Genomic DNA, 22,720 nt, shown 5'->3' on the forward strand with positions numbered 1-22,720 from the left:
GAGTCGATTAGGACTGAGCGACTTCACTTTCACTTTTCACTTTCATGCATTGGAAGTATTTGGCAAAACTAATACAATTATGCAAAGTTTAAAAATAAAATTAAATTAAAAATAAATAAAAAAAAATAAAACAAACTCAAAAAAAAAAAAAAAAAAGGAAATGGCAACCCACTCCAGTGTTCTTACCTGGAGAATCCCAGGGATGGTGGAGCCTGGTGGGCTGCCGTCTATGGGGTCACACAGAGTCAGACACGACTGAAGTGACTTAGCAGCAGCAGCAGGAGCTTTAAGAATGTATAATACTTCCATTTTTCTCTCATTTCTTGTGCCATAAATTTCATGCAGTTTATTTCTACTTATGCATTTTTTAAACTGCTACTTTGTATTACTAATTGTTTTCTTCAGACACGATGGCTCCTATGCTAAGTGTTTAGTTAACTTTCTAAGAAACTGCTGAGATATTATCCAAAATGAATGTGACATTTTACATTCAGCAGCATGTGAGGGTTCCAGCTTCTCAACATTCCTGCCAACGGTTGAAATTGTTAGCATTTTCAATTGTTTATATTGGGTGTACAGTGATATTTACTGGTAATTTTCAATTTGCATTTTCCAAATGATTGATGATGTTGGGTATTTTTCTTGAGCTTATTAGACGTAAGTGTCCAGATCTTTTTCTTTTGTCCGTTTCTTATTTGGGATGATATTGTGTTATGAACGTTCTTTATATATTCTGTGTATATATGTGTGTTTTACACCCTTTTTCAGATACGTTTTGCAAATATTTCCTCCCGTTTTGCAGCTTGCCTTTTCATTAATAGTGTCTTTTGACAAGCAAAAGCTTTGATTTTGATGAAGTCTAATCAAATTTTTCATTTATGGCTTATGATTATGTCTTATTGAATAAATCTTTGCCAAATCCAAAGTTATAAAGATTTTCTCCTGTTTTCCTCTAAAAGACTTACGGCCTTATCTCTTATATTTACATATATTACTTATTTTGAATCATTTTTTAATGTATAACCTAATAAAAAGAGTTGAGATTCATTTTTTTCCATACAGATATCCAGTTATACTAGCAGTTTCCTGAAAAGACAATCCATTCCTCCTCTGATTTTTTGATACTTTTGTTGAAAATTGATTGATTATATGTGTTGATCTATTTCTGAATTATCATATCTTTTCCATTGATCCATGTCTATTCTTTACCATTATTATACTGCTTTGAATACAATAGTTGTATAAACTTTGAAATCAGATGATATAATTCTTCCAGTTTTGTTATCATCATCCCTAGATAACCACAGGGAATTGGTTCCAGGACCCCTGCCCCTACAGATACCAAAATCCATATGTGTCCAAGGTGCTTATGTAAAATGGCATGATATTTGCATATAACCTTCACAATTCTCCCATATACTTTAAATCATTTCTAGGTTAATTATAATACCTAATACAATGAAATGCTATGTACTTGGGTTGTAAATGCCATATAAGTAGTTGCTAGTGCATGTCAAATTCAAATTTTGCTTTTTGGAGCTTTCTAGATTGGAGAGGCAAGGATATTTTTGATCCATAATTGGTTAACTCTATGGATGTGGAACCCATGGATACAGAGGGTCAATTGTAGTTTAATAAATCATATGGAAATTCTACATCATTTGAATTTCCCTAAAAATTATACAATAAACATTTCTATTTCTGCTTGCACTCATTTATGAAAGGTATATTTACTGGATATAGAATATTAAGTTGACACTTTTTTCTGTCAATATTTTGGAGAGATAAGTCCATTTTCTTTGGAATTGCATAATTTATGACAGGAAGTCTGCTGTTGTTTTTATCTTTGTTTTTCTGGATGCAGTGTGTCTTTTCTTTCCTGATGTTTTTTTAAGATTCCCTTTGCAGTGGTTTAATTATAATGAAACATGGAGAGACTTTATTTATGTTTATTTCACTTGGGCTTCATTTTGATTTTAGGATCTGAGGATTTATAGCTTTGTTTGAATCAAAATTAGAAAACTTTTGGCCATTACTTTTTCAAATATTTTTTCTCTTCCTTGCCTTCTCCTCTGGAAATACAATTGCAAATATGTCAAATCATTTGTTATTGTCTCACAGGTCACTGAGGACTAACTTTTCTTAGTTTTTTTCCTCTGAGCTTCTTTTTGAATGCTTTCTGTCACTACTCAATATGTATGTTGGATTTGTGCTTTTTAAAGTTCTTGTCTATTACTTAATTGTACTATGCTTTTCATTTTGGATCTGTTTAATTGACTGACTTTTCTCCAAGTTATGGGTCACATTTTTCTGCTTCCTCAAATACGTGGTAATTTTGTTTGGATGCTGGACATCATGGGGGATTTTATGTTTCTGAGTGCTGTATTTTGTTGTCTTTTAAGGTGAATCTGTTTTACCTCCAGTGCTTATTTAGCCCCACTTTTAAGGTGAGGCTTTTCTGGAGTTTCTACTAAATGCACCATATATTAACTGAAGTCTCTTTACTTTGGGTTATGGGACCTTGAATAATTCTCAGACTTTTATGAACTCTATAAATTTTTGTAGTTTACAGCTCTGTAGTCATTGTTCTTTCTTCTGATATAGTTCATGCCCAATGATATATTTTTTGATAGTCAAGGAAAGATTCAGTGGGACTCTGAAGGTATATGGAACACTTCTGCATAGCTCCTTTCTCTTATGCAGTCTGTTCCACAAATTCTAGTTGCTTTGACTTCCCCAAGTGATAATTTAACTCTTCAATTCATTGACATATCCAAGTTTTGTTTGTATCCCTCCCCTTCTTGTACTTCAGTGGAAATTACTTCCAGGAAGAAAACCTGGGAGAAGATAAGGCTCACCTCACTCATTTGTTTATCTTTCATTTAGGATTACTGTTCTGTGTTGCCTACCATCAAGTATCTTAAAATAATTATTTACTAAAATTTGTCCAGTTTTCTAATTGTATGGATGTGAGAGTTGGAATGTGAAGAAGGCTGAGCGCCAAAGAATTGATGCTTTTGAACTGTGGTGTTGGAGAAGACTCTTGAGAGGCCCTTGGACTGCAAGGAGATCCAACCAGTCCATTCTGAAGGAGATCAGCCCTGGGATTTCTTTGGAAGGAATGATGCTAAAGCTGAAACTCCAGTACTTTGGCCACCTCATGCAAAGAGTTGACTCATTGGAAAAGACTCTGATGCTGGGAGGGATTGGGGGCAAGAGGAGAAGGGGACGACAGAGGATGAGATGGCTGGATGGCATCACTGACTCGATGGACGTGAGTCTGAGTGAACTCCGGGAGTTGGTGATGGACAGGGAGGCCTGGCGTGCTGTGATTCATGGGGTCGCAAGGAGTCGGACACGACTGAGCGACTGATCTGATCCGATCTGATCTGAATTGCATATCCTCAATATCTGTCATGGCCAAATTGTGCATTGGCAGGTGGATTCTTCACCACTAGTGCTACCTGGGAAGCCCAACAAATTCTGACATGACTTAGAATGGGGTTTGGTTTTAGAAAATTCTGAGATTTAATATCTTTGAAATATAATAGAATTAAAACATATATTTGAGTGTAAAAAAAAAAAAGGTAGACCTTTATTATTTAACCTCACACGTCTCTGGAGTTCAGTTTCTTCTACAAGCAGGAAAAGACAAAATATAATTGGACAAATAAAATTAATTCAGCTTCTTTTGATTTTAAAATATTTTGGAGGAAAAAAAAATCATTCCATTAAAGGTTAGTCACAACTGTTTCTCCCTTCTTAGAGAGACTTCTCTAAATCTTTCTTTACAGCTAGCTTGTGGGTCCAGGCCATGATGGTGATATAGGGAAAGATCTGATCCACATGCTGTTTCCTGCAATTTTTCCTTTCCTTCCTCATCCCTGAATGAGGCTCATTCCAGTGCCTGCTGTCAGTCTTTTTCCATGGTTTCATCTGCCATTGATGCTTCTGCCTCTTATCACGTTCCCTTGTCCTGAGGTCCCTATAGTGATTCTTTTCTGTTTTACTGATTGTCTTAAATCTGTGCTGTTTATGGGAGACTCAAAATAGCTCAGTCGGTAAAGAATCTGCCTGCAATGCAGGAGACCCCGGTTTGATTCCTGGGTTGGGAAGATCCCCTGAAGAAGAAAAAGGCTACCCACTCCAGTATTCTGGCCTGGAGAATTCTATGGACTGTACAGTCCTTGGGGTCAAAAAGAGTCAGACACAACTGAGCGACTTTCACTCACAAAGGAGTCATCAGTGCCATTCTACAATATGCAGAATTCTTTGAGGCAGCCTTCAAATATTGCCTCAGACATTGCTCTTCTTCCCAGAGACCACATAGCACTAAGCAAGGCTGAATGCAGGGTTTGCTAAAGAGCTTACAGCCCTTCATCTTCCCTCTCCCCAGGGCATTCACACCCAAGTAGATGAGTATGTCACTCAGATCTATACTTGCCCCACTTCTCTTTCTGTAGTTTTCAAATCCTGTTCTTAGTTAAAAGGAACTTCCTATCCTGTTACAAGAGAACTTTCCTTTTAGTACAAGCCTTGTTCTCTTCACGCTGTGGCTTCTTACAAATGCAATACTAGAAGAGTTAAGTGAACCAGGCCCAGACTTTTAATTGTAAAGAGAAGCTCTGGGGATTTACAAAACAGTCTTGGTCTTTAACAAAGCATGACTTCATGATTAAAGTCTTGCAATGGATTAAAAAATGTCAGCTCATAGACTCAGAGAGAAATAAAAGACTTCTTTGTTCTGTACCTGCTCTCTGAAGCCATTGATTGAACAGATAGGCAGCCATTAAACACCTCAGGGCTAGGGAACAAAAAATAAAGCAAGCACTGATTTAATATCTGAAAGAAAAATATTGTCTCTTTTACCTTCTTTATAGTAAATCTTTGCATGAGGATTAACTTTCATTATATCCTTCTCCTCCCTTCTGGCATCCACATGTCCTAGTTGTAATAATAGTAAGGGCTAATCTGTGTTGATTTCATGGAGTATATCAGACATTTCTCTAAGTGTTTTAAACTACCTTACTCCCCATAACAATCCATGTGGTATGTATTATTAATGTCTCTATTTTACAGAAAGGAAAGTTGAGGCACAGAACAGTTAAATAACTTGCCCAAGATCACATAAACACTTTATCTTAGATATAATTACTCCTAAATTCCACTTTTTAATTTAAAATTACCTTTGATTTTCAGAATTTTCATCTGTAGAATGAGGATAACAATTGTAATAATATAAATGAGGCAGTATGTGTAGCGATTAGGCAAAAGCTTCTCAGATCCAGATTATCTGTGTTCAAATTCTGTGTATCTAAGTTACTAGCTGGTACCCTTGAGTTCCTTTGACTTCTCTGTACTTTGTATAGTCACTTCAACTATAAAGCAGGAAGGATGCTAAATATATCCACCTCTGAGGATTATGATGAGGATAAATTCATTAACATAAGTAGAAACTAGGACCCAAACCTGGCAAATAGCATGTTCTCAATAAATGTTAGTTCTTTTCAAAAACTCCTTATCTGAAATTCTGTAGTCCAGGCAAATTTTGAAATTTAAAGACATTTTTTAGAATGGTAAGGACATTACCCTAGTAGGGCATGAACCACCCCTTGACCAAACATTAAGACTTCTATAGCTAAATGTGCAAATATTTACTTTTAATGGGATAAATAAAGACTAATATACTCATGTCAGTTCAGGTCAGATTTTGCTGTCAATTATTTCAAAATTTTCGTTTTCAAAGTTTTTTTTTTTTTTTTTAGAACTTCAGATGAGATATGATGTACTGTATCATTTCATATTGTTGTAAGGATTAAATGAGGTGATCTATGTAAGCTAAGTTAAACACAGTGCCTGGCACATAGTAAGTTCTCTGTAAGTGTGCATTTGTCATTATTATTGAAACTAATGCTATTTAGTATTACTATTATAGTAAACCCACAAAATATTTACATCTAGAGCAGCATCTTCATAGATCCTTTACAGTATTCTCCCAGAGAGTCCCACAGATAACTTCCTATGAAGTTCCTGAAATTCCTTTTTCTATCATATTTCATGCCTGGGCATGAAACTTATCTATCCCCTTTTCTCCTCCACCTTACTTGGTGAACAGCCCCTGTTTGACCCCTCAGTCTTATCACTGTCTCATCAGTCCCAGCGAAGGAAAGAACACATCTTCCAGGGAAAAGGAAGAAAGAAAGAATAAAATAATGCATGTCATTTGCTGAATATTTGCTCTGGGATCAGTGCTAGGTACTTTATATAATTATTTTTTTATTGAAGTACAGTTGATTTACAAAGTTGTGTTAGTTTCAAGTGTACAGAAAAGTGATTAAGTTTTATATATGTATATATATACACACACACACACATATGCATATTTCTTTGGAGAAATGTCTACTTAGGTCTTCTGCCCATTTTTTTAATTGGGTTTTTTTTTTTTATCTTGAGCTAGATGAGCTGTTTGTATATTTTAGAGACTAATCTTTGTTGGCTGCATCATTTGCAAATATTTTCTCCCAGTTTGTAGGTTGTTTTTTCATTTTGTTTATGGTTTCCTTTGCTGTGCAAAAGCTTTTAAGTTTAATTGCATTCCATTTGTTTATTTTTGTTCTTTTTTCCATTACTGTAGGAGATGGATCCAAAAAGATATTGCTACAGTTTATGTCTAAGAGTGTTCTGCCTATGTTTTCTTCTAGGAGTTTTATAGTATCTGATTTTACTAAATGATTTTTAATCCATTTTGAGTTTATTTTTGTGTATGATATTAAAGAATGTTCTAATTTTATTCTTTTACATGCGACTGTCCTTTTAACCCAGCACCAATTATTGAAGAAACTTTTTCTCCATTGTATATTCTTTCCTCCTTTGTCATAAGTTAACTGACCATAGGTACATGGTAGATAAATATCTTATGTAATTCTCTCAAGTACTTTATGGAATAGCCTTTGCCATTCCCTGCCTGAGAAATTGAGACATAGAGAAGTTAAGTGATTGTCCAGTACTTCAGGAAGAAGTCCCTGAATTTTTTCATGTGCTTCTTCCTCCCCTCTTCTCCCGTGGGAAAGAATCATAGTTTATTCATGTTTTCTAAAGGATGCAAACTGTTCCAAAGATTAAGAACCACTGAGATTATAGATGCTATTAAAATAGTAAATATTATGGGTGGGATTACTGAGTGAGATCAGATTTCAGATTCAAGTGAGATATATTTACAAGTCCCCCTTCCAACTTAGGTAGTATAACATATTGTTCAGTCTGTAAGATGGGGATTAAAAGACATCCCCAACAACACACCAAAGACTGTATAGCCTTCTCTTCTGAGCTCACCTTCAGCATTTCCCCCCTCAGCATCCATCTTGTTCACTCCCTAAACCCTTTTTGTGTACTCCCTCCAGTCTGTCACCCTCACTGGGTTAAAATCTACTTTGAAAGCAAAAAAGTGAAGCTGCTCAGTTGTGTCCGACTCTTTGCAATCCCATTGACTGTAGCCGACCAGGCACCTTCATTCATGGAATTTTTTAGGCAAGACTACTGGAGTGGGTTGCCATTTCCTTCTTCAGGGGATCCTCCCAACCAAGGGATCGAACCCAGGTCTCCCACATTGCGGGCAGACATTTTACTGTCTGAGCCACCAGGGAAGTAAGGGCTATGTCGAATTCCTCTTTCCATCCACCCCCAAACTACGATATTTTACACATAGTGACTCCCTGCTATACTTTTGATGAAACAGAAACTAAGCAATACCTTAAGGGAAATCTCAGAGTGGCAATTCAACCTCAGTTGTGTCCTCATTTTGCACAAACATCAGTCTCAAAATCAGCTACAGCTCTTACTTTCCTTTGAGTTCCCAGAAACAGAAGAATCTGAGGTTCTTGTCAAATAACTATTACAGAACATTTTAAACATCATGATAAGTACTTCTCCAGGCAAACACCTATTTAATTAGTCTCCGAAGTTGTAAAATGTACTCTTCTTTTCCTCCACTTGCTGTGTGTGGGATGCAGATGTGTAGAAATAGACTGTGGATGGAAATCCTCAAAAAGTAAGCCCAAATCAATTTAAGAATAAAAAGAAGAAATCCACAGATAATCCCTTTCATTTCTTTATTTTTCAGTATAGCTTTCCTATAAACCACAACTATATAAAAATGAGATAACAAATGCTGCTTACGTGATATATGACGTCTCCCAGTCATCCATGGAGCATATATTGTATACACATTTAATTTGAGTCCTTCTGTTCTCCAGAAAATCATCTTTGTCTCTTTTCCTTTAGTAAGGATTTTATTTGCACAGAAGTTTGGGTCTTTATGGAATACTAGTAGTATTCAGTAGAGTGAACACTGAAGTTCATGTTTCCATATTCACTTATCTGCTTATTCACATATCACTTATTCACATATCTGCTGGGGTCAGCATGTTCACAAGAAGGGGAATTGAGGGGCAGCAGGAAGTGGAGGTGGGGAAGTTAGGAGACTTGTCTCAATTGTTTCTATCTAAATTACAAACCACAGATCAGTGAAAACCAGAACTTTTTCAAAAGATGATTTTCATGCATTAAGAGAATGGCAGTTGTTTAACTGGTAAACATATTAATAAATTTGTGGGTAACTGAGGGTGGGTTAGGGCACTAAAAGATGGTTCCCCAAACCTCTTTTTGGCATAGCCACTATTCATATGCTACTGTATACATTAAACCACATGATCCCTTCACTGAAGAATGTAAATAAAATTTGAATTTTAAATTAATTAGCATTGAGAAATAGAAGGTTTTTCTTCTTTCTTTTTTTTACATTGTTCAAGGACATATTCGTTGACCCTGCTATGTATTCTGGGTAATACGAAGATACCAGAGAGTTCAGGGTAGAAAGTATATGCCTAGCCCTAACTTCAGGGCTTCCCAGGTGGCACACGTGGTAAAGAACCCACCTGCCAATGCAGGAGACTTCATGAGATGTGGGTTTAATCCCTGGGTCGGGAAGATCCCCTGGAGAAGGGCATGGCAACCCATTTCGGTATTTTTCCCTGGAGCATCTGTGGACAGAGGAGCCTGGCAGTCTATATAGTCCATGGATTCACAAACAGTCAGACACGACTGAGTGACCAAGCATGCGCTCCCTTCAGCACGGCAGTGATGTCCCTCTGTCAACAGCTGATTGGGTCAGTCTGCCTCAGGGCACTACCTTCCCAAGACTGGAGACCCTCATTTTTCTTTCCCCCAGCACTTAATGCATTGTTTCTTCCTTTAGAAACTCAGATTTCTTTCTCTGAGAAGTAATACAGAGTGTGCTGAATTATGGCTCTTTCAAACTGGAGCTTGGTCTATGTTATCTTCTTTAATTCCTGGGGAATAATTGGGGGAAAAAATTGTTTAATTCCTAATGTAATTTTCACCTCCATTTAATAGAATTGACATTTGAAATTTTTGCACTGAAAAAATTGTTATACAGTTATTTTAACTTGATTTCGAGAAGACTAGAATTCAGTTGGATTGAAAATTATGGGTAAAATTGTGGAATAAAGGATGTATTCATCAGGAATTAAATCCCTAACATAGTTTATTTTCGATACTATAGATTCTACAAGAGAAAAAAATCCTGCTTTACCTTCTACAGAAATGATGTATGGTGAGGGATCATTTTTGTGGCTCACAACTTTGGAGCCTGTGGAGCCAGAATGGAGAAATGAAGTGAACGTGCTTTGATGTCTAAATTCCATTGATAATTTAAGCAAAAATAACAGTAGAGTGAGCTGTGGAAATAGCAGTAGAAGAGAGTGGATGTTTCAAGAAAAATATTCACACAATTGTTTAACACTGAACTGGTCAAACAGAATTGTGAACCATTTTCTTCTAAGGAAAAAAAAAAGGATGTTTACGTTCTTGATTTTTCTTTTTATCTGAGTCCAACTATGGAGAATCTAAAGTAAGACTGGGTGGGCCTCCCAATAATTCTTCTTCAGAGAAGCCTTCAGTGAGAAATTACAAAAACCAATACCAGGGAAAGGAAGCTGTTTTAGTGAGAATGTGGATAGCTGGGGAGAAGGGGAGAAAAATATAAAACAATAAAGTCAAAAAGGGAAATCTCTCCAAAAATCTAACTTCTTTTTCTTTTGCTAGCTATTTGACTAGCATCAAATGACTCAACTCTAATAAATTTAAGGCAGTAGTTTTTAATCAGGAATAAGCATCAGAGTTACTCACAGAGCCGTTTCATAACACAGTTGTCACCCTAGGCTTTCTAGAACAGAAACCCTACAAGTAGGACCTGGGCAGAGGTCTTTTTTAAAAAGTCCCAAGTTACTCTGAGGGACACCTCAGCTTGGAAACTCCTTTTCTCATGTAGTCCACCTTTCCCCCAGGTCTCACCACTCTGTGCTTACAAACAGAGCCACAGTAACAACTCGCATCGTCCTCCGCATGCACTTGAGGGCTTCATCCACACATCTCCATAGTCCCCAAAAGCGTAGCGCAAGAGAGCACTCCTCCGAGATTTTTCTGCCTGTCATCCCCTGCTTCAGTCCTGGCTAGGAGAGCCACTTGAGAGGGGTACTTAACACTGGCTCCCTACTCGCTGTGCTGATTCCTGTTCTGGTACTCACAAAGTAAAACCCCTTAATCCCAAACGGTTTTGGTTCTCTCAGAACAAGGCTGTGTTATGCCTCGATGTGGTGAAAGGATGCTCCTTCACGGTGCAGAGGCACCATCTCCTAAAAGACGGAGACCTAATCACAAAACCAGAGAACTCGTCCCCTCCCCTGAAAGCTCACCACTATATTAATAAAGAACTATTTACAGCAGTTTCTTTTACAACTAAGTCATGTTCAGATATCAAGAAAAATTACACAGCATAGCAAATGGCAAAAAACCCCACAGTTTGAAGAGATAGGACAAGTATCAAAACCAAATATGGCAGGGATATTGGAATTATCAGACCAGAAACGTAAAACACCGATGAGTAATGTGTTAAGGGCTGTAATGAATAAAGTAGACAGCGTTGAAGAACAGATGAGCAATACTCAAAAAGCAAAACCAAGAAAAGGAAGACTGAACAAAACAGAACAGAGTATCCAAGGACTTAGGGACAACTACAAAAAGTGTAATGTATGCACTATAGGAAGGAGAGGAAAGAAAGGAACAGAAGACATATTTGGAATAATAATGACTAGACACTTGCCCAGGTTAATGTAAATGTGCCAAGACAGATTTAGGAAGCTCAGAGAAAAGCAGGACAAATACCAAAAACAAAAATGCTATACATTTGCAAGTTATGAAAAACCATAGATGAAGAAAAAATCCTGAAAAAAGCCGGGGGGAGCACCTCATTTATAGAGAAATAATGATAAGAATCACAGCTGACTTCTTAGAACCCATGCAAGAAAGAGAATGGAGCAGAATATTTAGTGCTGAGAGAAAATGATGTTATTCTCTCAGCTCCCTCCTGCTACATCACCATGGCCCCTAAGCCACATAGTAGGTGCCTCAGTGCCCGTGGGAACAGGTCCATCTTGCAGCCCATGTCTCCATCAGGGCTCCGACTAACTCCGTGTGAGCCTTTAATAGAAGAAACAGCCTTCTGTCCACTCACGTCCCTCTCCATTTCTCTCTTCAGACACCCTCCTCTCTGAAGACACTTTCCTTCTATGTGAACTACTGCACCAAAAACAGCCTCTTTGAACTTTCAGCTGCAACTTTTCGTCAGACACATACCAAAATTCCAAATCCCAGTTTAGGTTGAGATGAGATCCCCATTACACCAGTAATTCTTCTACAACAGTATCCTTTCTCTCAGGTTACCTAAAATCTAGCCAAGTCCAAGGCTAGATTTCTTGGTTATGCAAGTTGATGAATCTCTGCGGTTACCCAGAAAATGCAGTTAACATCTGCATTTTAAACCCAAGGGCCAAGTGCCTTTGGGATTGACCTACTGATAAGGGCAGGGGAAAAGACTGAGAGGACATTGGGTAGAAAATGTATTCTCAGATCTCCAGTCTTAAAAACTGTTTGAAAAAGTTTTTTAAAAAATAATACAAATGACCTTATTTACAAAACAGAAGTAGACTCACAGACATAGGAAACAAACTTATGATTACCAAAAGGGAAAGCCAGGCATAGATAAATTAGGATTTGGGATAAACAGATGCTACTATATATAAAAGAGATAAACAAATGTCTACTGTATGGCTCAGGGAACTATATTCAATATCTTGTTATAACCTATAATGAAACAGAATCTGAAAAAAGTCTGTATGTATTTTTGAATCACTTTGCTATATACCCAAAACAGTGTAAATCAACTACAATTAAGAAATAAATTATAGAAATGGAAAAATTTATTAAAAAAAAAAAAAAGAACAAAAGGTTCCCTGAATCAGTTCCTGATCTTCTGGCCTCCTGCATCCCTTCTCTGCTCCCTGCTTTACCTGCACTTCCCAAATCTTGCCTTTCATCTTTCCTGGTGTCTCCACTGTCCAGCCAGTTGCTCAAGCTGAAAACAAGGCACCAAATCTGGCTCTTCCTTCTCCTTTCTCTCACCTCCCATGACAAATCTGTCGTCAAGTCTCATTAGTTCTATACTCTGAATTTCTATTGATTCTGTTGTCTCTTTTTCTCCATCCCACCATCTCTAATCCAAACTTGACTTCATGAGACTAATGCAATAAACCCCAGCTGATGTTCCTCAAGTTTACTTCTGTACCCTGAAATGTTTTCTGTGGTACAAATGGAGTAATTTCTTTAAATGTCTGCTTCCCTCCCTATTACAAATCTTAATATCTCCCTAAATCCTTTGAATGTCAGATTCTTATATAGAGGACAATGATTTCTACCCTGATGATTATAATATGTTGAGACAATGTAAAGTATATGGATAGAGAACATGTATATAAAAAGCCTCATACGTTACTTGGCATGTGTCAGAGTTATTATTTTTGCTTTTTAATGTAGTCGAGGACTTTAGACTGAATAGAAAAACAGAAGTCATTTTTAGCCCTAAACATCTATGATTGTATGTTATTAAAAGGAGCTGGAATGTACCTAAATTTTAAATTTGATGGCATACTCTTGAGATTTTCTATTGGTAATAAAATACTGAACCTGATGGACACTGATATGACTCATACTAGGCCACGTCCAAGCTTATAAAAATCACTCTGTCTACAGATTACACTTCCCCAGCCCCAGCTCTGTCATCCTTTTTCTGCTAGGTCATAGGTTGCTGAAGGATTGCCTGGGCTAGGGAGTCAAAAGAAAAGAGTCAGAGCTTCAAATAAGTCAAGTCTTAAACCGAAATAAGAGACTTAATATAAGCACTACTCATCTTTGTCTCAAATGGGCAGGGGTTAGCGGGGACAAGTTTCCAAAAGTGAAAGTGAGGGGTCATATTTTTCAAGTTAACCCTGAAGAAGGGGACAGGAACAATCAGAGAGGGGCATAACAGATGGCCTTCTGAGAATAATTATACTTTATAACTTAATTGAACTAAGTTGAATTTAACCCCTGCCCTGGCTCCCTGGTTGTCCTCCACAGGAATCCAGACACTGGAGAATGAGAAACTTGTAGTATTTCCTCTTGTTCCTAGAACTATTTTATGTCTTCTGAACCTGTATGTATTAATATATGGTAGCTGGTGATGGGTTGGCTTGTACGTGTTGAGTAACTACTGGGCAAAGGAGATGGATAAAGAATACAGAATACAGAAGGAAAATGGTGTTTCTTAGCATATATATATATATACACATACACACACACATATACACACACAGTATCTTCTTCCAAATGCATAAGTCTATATTCTACTGTTGCCCAGATTTTCTTTTACAGATTCTAAATTCCTGCTTCATCATCCCATTCTTGAAAGGGATCTCTTGGATCAGTGACCCATCATGTACTCAGTCATTTCAGGAATTTCCACAGATTTGGGAATCACAGCGTGTCCTTTTCAGTCTGTTATAGATACACATATATCTCTCAATGAATGAAGCATGAGTTTATTTGCTTAAGACAAATAAATAAATGAATAACTAAAGTTTGAGAACTCCCTACTAAGTTGGTTCTTACAGCTTGGATCTCAGAGGCTTCATCTGTAAGTTGTGGGTAGAATGCCTACCTTGTTGGCTGTTACAAGAAACTGAGAGTTATAAATGAAAAACCTTATACTCTGTTTGGCACAGAGTAGACAGTTATCTTTTCCCTTAATAAGGCTCCATGATATCCCAAATTTGGAAATTAAAATTGCACACAAATCCCAAGAATTAACATCATAAGAATTTTTCAAATAATTCATAGCTCATCATCACAGTATACATGTTTAAAAATGTCAAATAATTGATGACATCCATTAGACTCCCAAGGACATATTTGGCTTTCTGTTGGGAATTCCAATACTTGAAAACCTTGGGGGAAAGTCTTCTGTAATAGGGTATGTCAAATACAAGCTCTGTTTTTGCTTATTTATACTAAATAGCCTCTAACCTCCAGTCCACTATGCTGTACAAGATTTATTTACAAAGTCTTCAGCCAGGGCTAGAGTTCCATGAGTTCTGAGTATACATGAACTTCCCTCTTGCAAATTATTTTGGGTCATGCTTCTCTGATGTGACTCTGATTTCCGTATGTTTGTTCGCTTATGTTTAAAAACTACATAGTTATGGACAATTTTCGTCCAGTGAGAGCTATTTTTTCAAGAGTATACTATTTAGAACAAAAAATAAATTTATTGAATACATTCCCACTTGGGTTATAAATTAAATTCTGTAGACAGTGACAGGATCCTTACATCTTAAGCAAACAGGAAGTTATATCATTTTTAAAATGTTTAGTGAATTCTGTTGACCCATATTTTGAAAAGCATACAAATTTCGCTCTGTGGAATAGTATGAATCTGCCTGGAGAATCCCAGGGACAGCGGAGCCTGGTGGGCTGCCATCTATGGGGTCGCACAGAGTCAGACACGACTGAAGTGACTTAGCAGCAGCACCCAAACTCACACTTACCTAAATTTTTTAAATGTAGAAAAATTCAGATCCCTTTTGCTAAGTAAATTACATACTATTTTTCAAGATACTTGTCATATGACTGCTTTAGTTGGTTGACCTTGTGTTCTCACCAAGATACAATATTGTTTGAAAAGAAATTGTTTTTATATGAGGAATGGGGAAGGGAATTATAAAAATACAAAAATCCTCATCCACATCTTCAGTATTTAATCAGGATTTTTCAGCACATTAACAAAACTGAAAAGCAAGGTAAGCATATTTGAAAGTGACGTTCATTCTTATAACTCATTTTGATGCTATTCATTATAGAGTACTTATAAAATTCTTTCCTAAATGATATATTCATAAATGAAACTTCATGCAGTGAAAAAGCTACCTTCTACAGAAATCCAACTCAATTAGATTTAGTGATAAGCTGAGATACTGGCTTATCTGAAACTTAGGTGTGTGTAATGATAATATAATCATAAGCACCTGTAGAACACTCTGAAGTGCCTTTACATATATTATCATTTATCATTTCATCACAAATAGTTACAGAAAGATTGGGGGGGGGTGGTGGTCAAAATGTAGGAAAAAAAACTAAACCTAAACTTATATCTCAAACATCTTTTATTAGTATTTTACTGATAAGGAAATAGAGCATTTAACCAGAAGAAATAAATACAGGCTTTGAACAAATAGTTCAGAAAAATGGTTTTTCATTTAAATATAAAAATGCATATACCATGACTACTGTCAATCCTATAAAATTTACTCTTTTGAATATATAACTATTAATACATTATAACTTAAATGGGTTCAATAAGGGTACTGACCAGACACAGCAAAACTTAGGGACTAGAGCCTGACATGTTAAAGCTAGGTTAGGAGTTCAACAAAGAAGGAGCCAAAATCCAGAAAAGAAATAAATGGTGCAAATAGTCATTGTTCTTAAGAATTACAAAGGAGTTATAGTTGGGGAAACCAAATATGTATAATAGAACCACAGTCTAGCTGGTAACAAGAGGCTGATCCAAGGGGGCAGCAAACAGATCCAACTGCAATGGAAAGTCCTGGGATTACTGGATGTGGAGTTGTAGTGTGAACTGTATGCCCTCATGGGTCAGCTGGTCCTCAGGTACAGAAGGTGGGCCTTTCTTAAAGGTGTGTGTTCTAGTCTTGTTAGTCTTAACTGTGTGGTTATGAAACAGTAGGAATAGTGATGCAGTTGCTGATTTCTTATTGATTTGGAATATTATTCAAACCAAATATTTAGCATTCAGTTTCTATAATTAACATTTATAAGTTATTATAGAAATGAGAATGATTATTAAATATATACAAAATTCCTAATAAGATTACTTTTAGGTCATTTTGAAGAGGTTGACGCTTAAATCCTTCATCCTGATCAATAAGAGAAGAAAAGTATTTCATAAAAGCTTTAGGCCTAGCACTTTGACATGATAGACACCAAAAATTATTTGTTAATTGAGCATGAATTATTTCTAATTTGTTGAAATTTGAGGTGAGTCCTTTAATAGTCTTATCCTAGCCCTTTTAGGAAGTAAAAACCAATACTGCAATTCAATATGATTTTTTTGGTGTTGTTTTCCTTTTTACCTTTGTGATTATATAATTCCAGCAAACCCATTTGCAGGATTCTGAATTTTTATTTTAATTATATATATAGGGTCTTTTTTGACTGAAAACTGTACTTAATTGTCCCCCCCCCCTTTTGTTTTCACAGAGGATGTTTCTGCCTAATGTTAGTTTTGATCTCTAATACAAACATCGTTCTGGAAAATGTTCTGAGATATTTTTGTGTCTCATGAGGTTAAGGGAAGGAAGTCTATTAGAGGATGCTGCTTGATGCAGGAAAAGTAAGACAACAGCTCAAAGATAAGTTTCCAAAATGCATACCTCCACTGACTCAATGTAAAATTGATTCATAAAATCAAACTCTAAAACTGTTGGTAAGAAAAGAAACTAAAGAGCAGGCAAAGGAACAGAATTATGCCAAGGACTCAAGGGAAATTTCAGGAATAAAAAATAATATCTAGGAGCCTAAATAAAGGGTCAAAAGCTGTACTTTATCGCATTTTGTCATCAATGTGTGCCTTGAATTAAATATTTGAAATAGCATTTTATTCAGAGACAAGAATATAAATTAAAAAGTGAAATTAAAATGTCTGCAACTAATACTAATGTAGAAAACTCATTTCTTCTCCTCTTCTCCTGATCCCTACTTTACAGTAGAAGGTTGATCTTCACTATTAATTAGTTCAAGGAGAGAAATCACATATCACCCCCAAAAGTTGACCTGACCAGGTCAGGGAACAGTTCTCCTGGGAATCATACAGCATTTTTAAGTCTCTTCATAACGGCATCAGTGGTGTCTTGGTTTGCTTCTTTCAGCTCCTGTTTTTCTATGCCCTCGAAACTAGTGCAAGCAGAGAGGGGTTTTTTGTTGTGTTTTTTTTGTTTGTTTTGTTTTGTTTTTTTTCCTCCCTAGTCCCAGTGTAGCCCTGGAATGGCTGCTATAGAAGGAAGAGACTGGGGGACACAGTGATGTTGATTCAGTTTAAGTCTGATAATCAAGGCTGGATTTATGAGAGGACTGGGGGAGATAGATTTCTGTACCTAGAACAATATGTTTTTGCACACTTAGATGCTGCACGGGAAATTTAATGGTAACTGTGTGTTTATTTGTATGTGACTAGGTATTTTCCAGTATCCTGAGAGACCTTGCTGAAAAACACACACACTCAGAGGGGAGGCAAAAAAGAACAACTGAGCTGTAATAAAGCTTAGCTTCATCTTCAAACTAGAGAAATGGCATCATCATCAGTTTAAAAAGAACTCTTCACAGTCACACTGCCAGAAACCTCACCCAGGCCAGAGGTCTTCATCATGGCAGCCTTGAAGATAACCAGGAAAAGCCTCTTAGAACTTTGGCTGCTTAGTCCCAAGTGTCAGCAGTGACAGTGATGTTAATCAATCGTTATCTGTTCCCCCTCTTTGCTTCACCTACACCTGCCACAACGCCCACATATACACCCACATGTATTCATGAATAGGAACTATTTCTCTACAATCCTTAACACCTTCTGTATTGAGGTGAGTGGTCCCATATTTGTCTTCCTTCTGCTCTTTCCTCAAACCAAAGTGTCAAAATATGAGCATTTATACACAGAAACACATGGCAGTTTCCTAAATATTCATTTGGCTGACAGTCCAGCAAATTCCAGTACTCTGAGGATTAACTAGTCACTTTATTTCTTTCGGAGAGCTCTGCTATAACCGAAGCCCAGCATTTTGTTTATCTTCCAGGGAACATGCTCAAATGCACTCATCATGACAAAGTACCTGCTGTGGAAATGCTTTTTAAAATTGTGAGACATGAAGGCGTTTTTGGAGGAAGAAGGGTCATTATCTAATTTTTAAGATTTTTGATACCTTGTAAGAATCTTAGAGAGTTTGAACAACTTACTAATAGCTTTAGTGTTTCCAGCCGATCTTTAATGTATAAAGTTAAGCGGATGCATCTTTATGTTAAATGAAATATTTGAAGCCTATAAATACAAACCAGTTTCATTTCATTGTTTTGACCACCTCCTCCTGCAGTAACATTTTCTGAAGCACTGCTGACAAAGAGTAAACAGAAAAATTTGCATTTCAGAGCCCTTTATTTCCCCAATCATGCGCTGGCTGGCGTGGATTCTAATGAATAATGCGAAAACTCAGTGGCAGGAAGCCAAAAAGAGAATAAAGAGAAGCAAAGATGGAGATAACAAACTATGCCACAAACTATCCTATTAATCCTAGAATGACTGGGAATTGATTATTAGCGAGCTCATTTTTTGTTTGTTTCGGCTCTTGACTAGAGAAGGCTGGCTTTGCAGAGCGTCATAAAGCATGACGAACAGAGGCTTTCTCAAAGGCTCAAGTCCCTATTTTTTCACTAAATGGATGTTAACACTAGGACTATACAAGTCATATATCATTAAGAAAAGAAATTAAGATTTTAGAGTCTTCTCTAAATATATTTTCATAAAAGTAAATTGGAAATAAAGAACACAGGGACTTTATCACTTATCTCAATAGCTAGATTTTTGGCATTTGTATTTAAACAAGTAACTCTAATATGATATAAATGCTATATTCAAAATATGTGCTATGGAAGACAATATATTACATCAATAACAATTAAGATATATATTCTTAGCCTTTTTTGACCCACATTTTATTCAGTTATCAGCATTCGACAAATATTTGTTGAACATGTATGCCAAATGTTTCCATTTAACAATGCCAACTGTTATCACCTATTCTCTTTTAAAACAAAGATTATTAAATGAATGGGGATTGATGGAGAGAGCTGATGATTTATTTGTCTCAGGAACATGAGAGGGAGAAGGAATTTAGAGACCTGGCTGGACCAGAGGTATGCTGGTAAATGTTTAACAACTGGCTCTCCAGGGTTTTAAAATCAAAGAGGCCCCATTTGTTTGTTCATTAACGTGGTGGTAAATAACACCTGGCTTCCCAGTAGTAAAGAACCTGCCTGACAGTGCAGGAGGCATAAGAGACATGGGTCTGATTCCTGGGTTGGGAAGATCCCCTGGAGAAGGGATCTCCTGGAGAAGGGAACCCACTCCAATATTCTTGCCTGGAGAATCCATGGACAGAGGAGCCTGGTGGGCTACAGTCCATGGGTCACAAAGAGCCGGACACGACTGAAGCAACTTAGCATGCACACAAAGAACACCATCGTGTCTGATCTCGGTCTACCAACCTGACATCATCGAATGTGGAATTGGGAAAAGACGAACACAATCCATTTTCCTGATCTGTGATGAGCCCACTCTAGTACATCATTGTTAATACTCAACAATGACTTTCTGGGGTCACCCTGAGAGCCTATCTGTGACTACATAACAGGCAAAACCGGGAGGTTAAATAGCTTTGCAGAGTGACTCATAAATGCCCATAGATATATTTATATATGCCTGCATTGTCTTTATATCTCTTCCTTTAGAGCATCTAATCTCTCATGCTGTCTTTCTTTAGCCCTCTGGTAAACTGAGCAACTGACCTCTGCTACCACAAAGAGAAAAACAGCATCTGCTATGGGAAGCTGGCAGTAACTTTAAGCTCCCTTTGCAATATGTTTCACGATTTTGTCACATAATATTAAAAATATGTGTCCCTGAGGATGAGATTTAATAAAATCAGTGATGTTTCTGCTTCATCAAGGAAATTCTTAAATAAAACTTGCAGTTTCCAATGAGAATATGTTCAGATAAAGAATTCAGTGACTCTAAGTCTTAATTAGAGCTAAATTTCCAGAAGTTTACCCACTATTGCTTTTGTACCATCATCGCAAATATCAAGCCAATTTAAAGGGTCAATAACATCTTAGTTTTGTTATGAAAATGATTTTTACCTTGCAGACCTCAAAAAAGCATCTCTGAGCCTCCTAGGGTTCCATGGACAACACTTTGAGAGCTACCACTCTAACCTAGAGTCACGAATGTCTCTTGGCTTGGTTGTCGCAGTAAGCTCCACATGTCCATTCTGGCTACCTTGTGATCCATTCAGCAACAAACAGTCAAAGTGGACTTGTAATAAAGCAAACCTAATCATGTCACTTCCTACTCAAAACCCTCTTAGGACTTCCCGTTACTCTTAGAATTGAATGAAAACCCTTTTTATGGCTGACAGAGCCCTCTGTTATTTTGTCCTTGTCTGCCTCTGCAGCCTCATCTCCCTCTGTCCTCCTCTTCAATCTGTTTACGGCAGCTACGCTAGCTTCTTTCTGTTCTTAACCACAGTAGATTCATTCTTGCTACCGGTCTTTGCATGTGCTCTTCTTTGTAATGTTTTCTCCATATTCCACTGACCTGATTAACTGGACTCATTTTGTAGCTATCGACTTAAATCTCACCCTAAGGATTTTCTTATCAGTCTCCTGTTAGATTAGATCCCCTCTCATGTATTCTTACCTTCTTGTGATTGTATAATTACGGTTGTACTTGTTTTTGAGATCTGTCTTCTCTGAGAGACCATAACTGTTCTCATGGAAGAGACTATGTCTGTCATCATCTCCATAACAGATTAAGGGCTTTGAATGTTGTCTGACTTGATTGAAGATTGTCACCTAGTGTGAAAAAGAAGGAACTGGAAGATGATCTGCCTGTAAGTGTCAGTCTACACCTTTGACAGTGTATAACACCGATTCTTTGGACCTTAAATGAGGAGCAACAACCTTGAGAAGACTTTTATTATTTTTAAAAAATGCTAACTGGAGGTGCAGAGAGCATGGGCCCCATTCCCCCCAGGAATTAAATTGGAGCCAGACCAGCATGGTTGTATTCACAACTGAAACTCCACTAGTGAATATTTTGTTATAGGGATAATTTTGTCATACCTAAATTTCTCTCTTTTTTTAAGGATCTTTCCAAGGAGATTTCTACTTTCTTCATTCAAAGAGACTTCAAACAACCTATAGACATGTTCCAGCAAAGATCTGAACTCTGGCAATAAGCATAGTTCAAATGTGGCCTTCCGCTACACACTACCCAGTCATTTTATTATCTCATCTATCCCTCCATGTTAGTAAAAATATTGAAATATATACTAGCTCTGAATCAAGTGTATAACTTACTGACGTTCTGGAAAAATTATCATCCTCCCAAGCTCAACACCACAGTACCACTAGAAAATATTAAATATCTCCTTCTATTAAAGAAAATATGTATCAGAAATTAATTCCAGGAGGCTCAAAGTTCTTCTTTGAGGTATGCTCAGTGTGGCCTCACATGTCTTATGCCAGGTGTATGACCAGCAAGTGACTGTAAACAGCAGCCTAAGAAGGGAAAGTAAAAGTTATAATTTTTAATTATTTTTTTCTTGGTTCAAAATAAGCCACCAAAATAAGACTTGCCAAAATACTCTTGCGTATATTCTCCATTGATTATTCTCAAAATGAAATTGATGCCTGTTGCACAATGCAATATATGGACAATTCATATTGTCAGAATTGCTTGGTGATGAAAAGTGAAAGTTTTGGTTAAATGGCTAAATATTTGATTTAAAATATCTCAGCTGCATTTAGAAGCATGTGAGACATTGTTTCCTTTTTCTATTTCCTGCAGTATTCCTCCCAAAGCTAGAGTTCGTTTTAAAAAGATAAAGATTAAACACTGCAGTGAATTATGTCCCCACTCATGGGCAAACACCTTTTTCTTTTTGCTTGTCTTTGTGAATATTTTAAATCTAATATTTATTACATTTTGTTTGAAAAAGAGACAGGTTAAAATGCAGCTTGAAAAAGAAAAGATGGTAACTGTTAAGAGATCTAATTACAATGAACCTACCATAACTAGGTCAGCAAGAGGTTAGGAATGAATTTGTTTGTAATGGAAATAGGAACTTTTCTGGAACATTTAAATAGCTGATATTGTGTCATTGCCTTGGATGTAATTAGTCATTTTGTTAGACTCAGTTTGAGAACGGAATCCTAGGTTGAAAAGTTCAAAGTACAAGGGTAGTACCTAGAGAAGAGCTGGTAGTTGTACTGGGAAACCTAGACATCAAGAGACCCCTCAAAGGCTGATTGCTGAAAGGAAGAAAGCAGCAGGAATCCCCATCCTCTAAGTGTGGAAGCATCAAGGGAAAACTCCATCCTCTGCAGCAGTTGGATAACATTGCTACTAAATGGTTTGGGGTTTACCTAT

General features: G+C 36.9%; 1 long non-coding RNA gene across 1 annotated transcript in view; it reads right to left on the bottom strand.

The window, feature by feature from the left end:
• LOC129657427 (uncharacterized) overlaps nt 1-20,834 on the bottom strand; it is a 230,589-nt gene extending 209,755 nt beyond the window's left edge. The window contains exon 1 of the long non-coding RNA XR_008716713.1: nt 20,428-20,834. This is a non-coding gene — a long non-coding RNA (uncharacterized LOC129657427). The remainder of the gene's footprint in view (nt 1-20,427) is intronic.
• Nucleotides 20,835-22,720: the final 1,886 nt, after the last annotated feature.

This window comes from Bubalus kerabau, chromosome 7 (assembly GCF_029407905.1).
Source record: "Bubalus kerabau isolate K-KA32 ecotype Philippines breed swamp buffalo chromosome 7, PCC_UOA_SB_1v2, whole genome shotgun sequence".
Classification (NCBI taxonomy): Eukaryota; Metazoa; Chordata; class Mammalia; order Artiodactyla; family Bovidae; genus Bubalus; species Bubalus kerabau.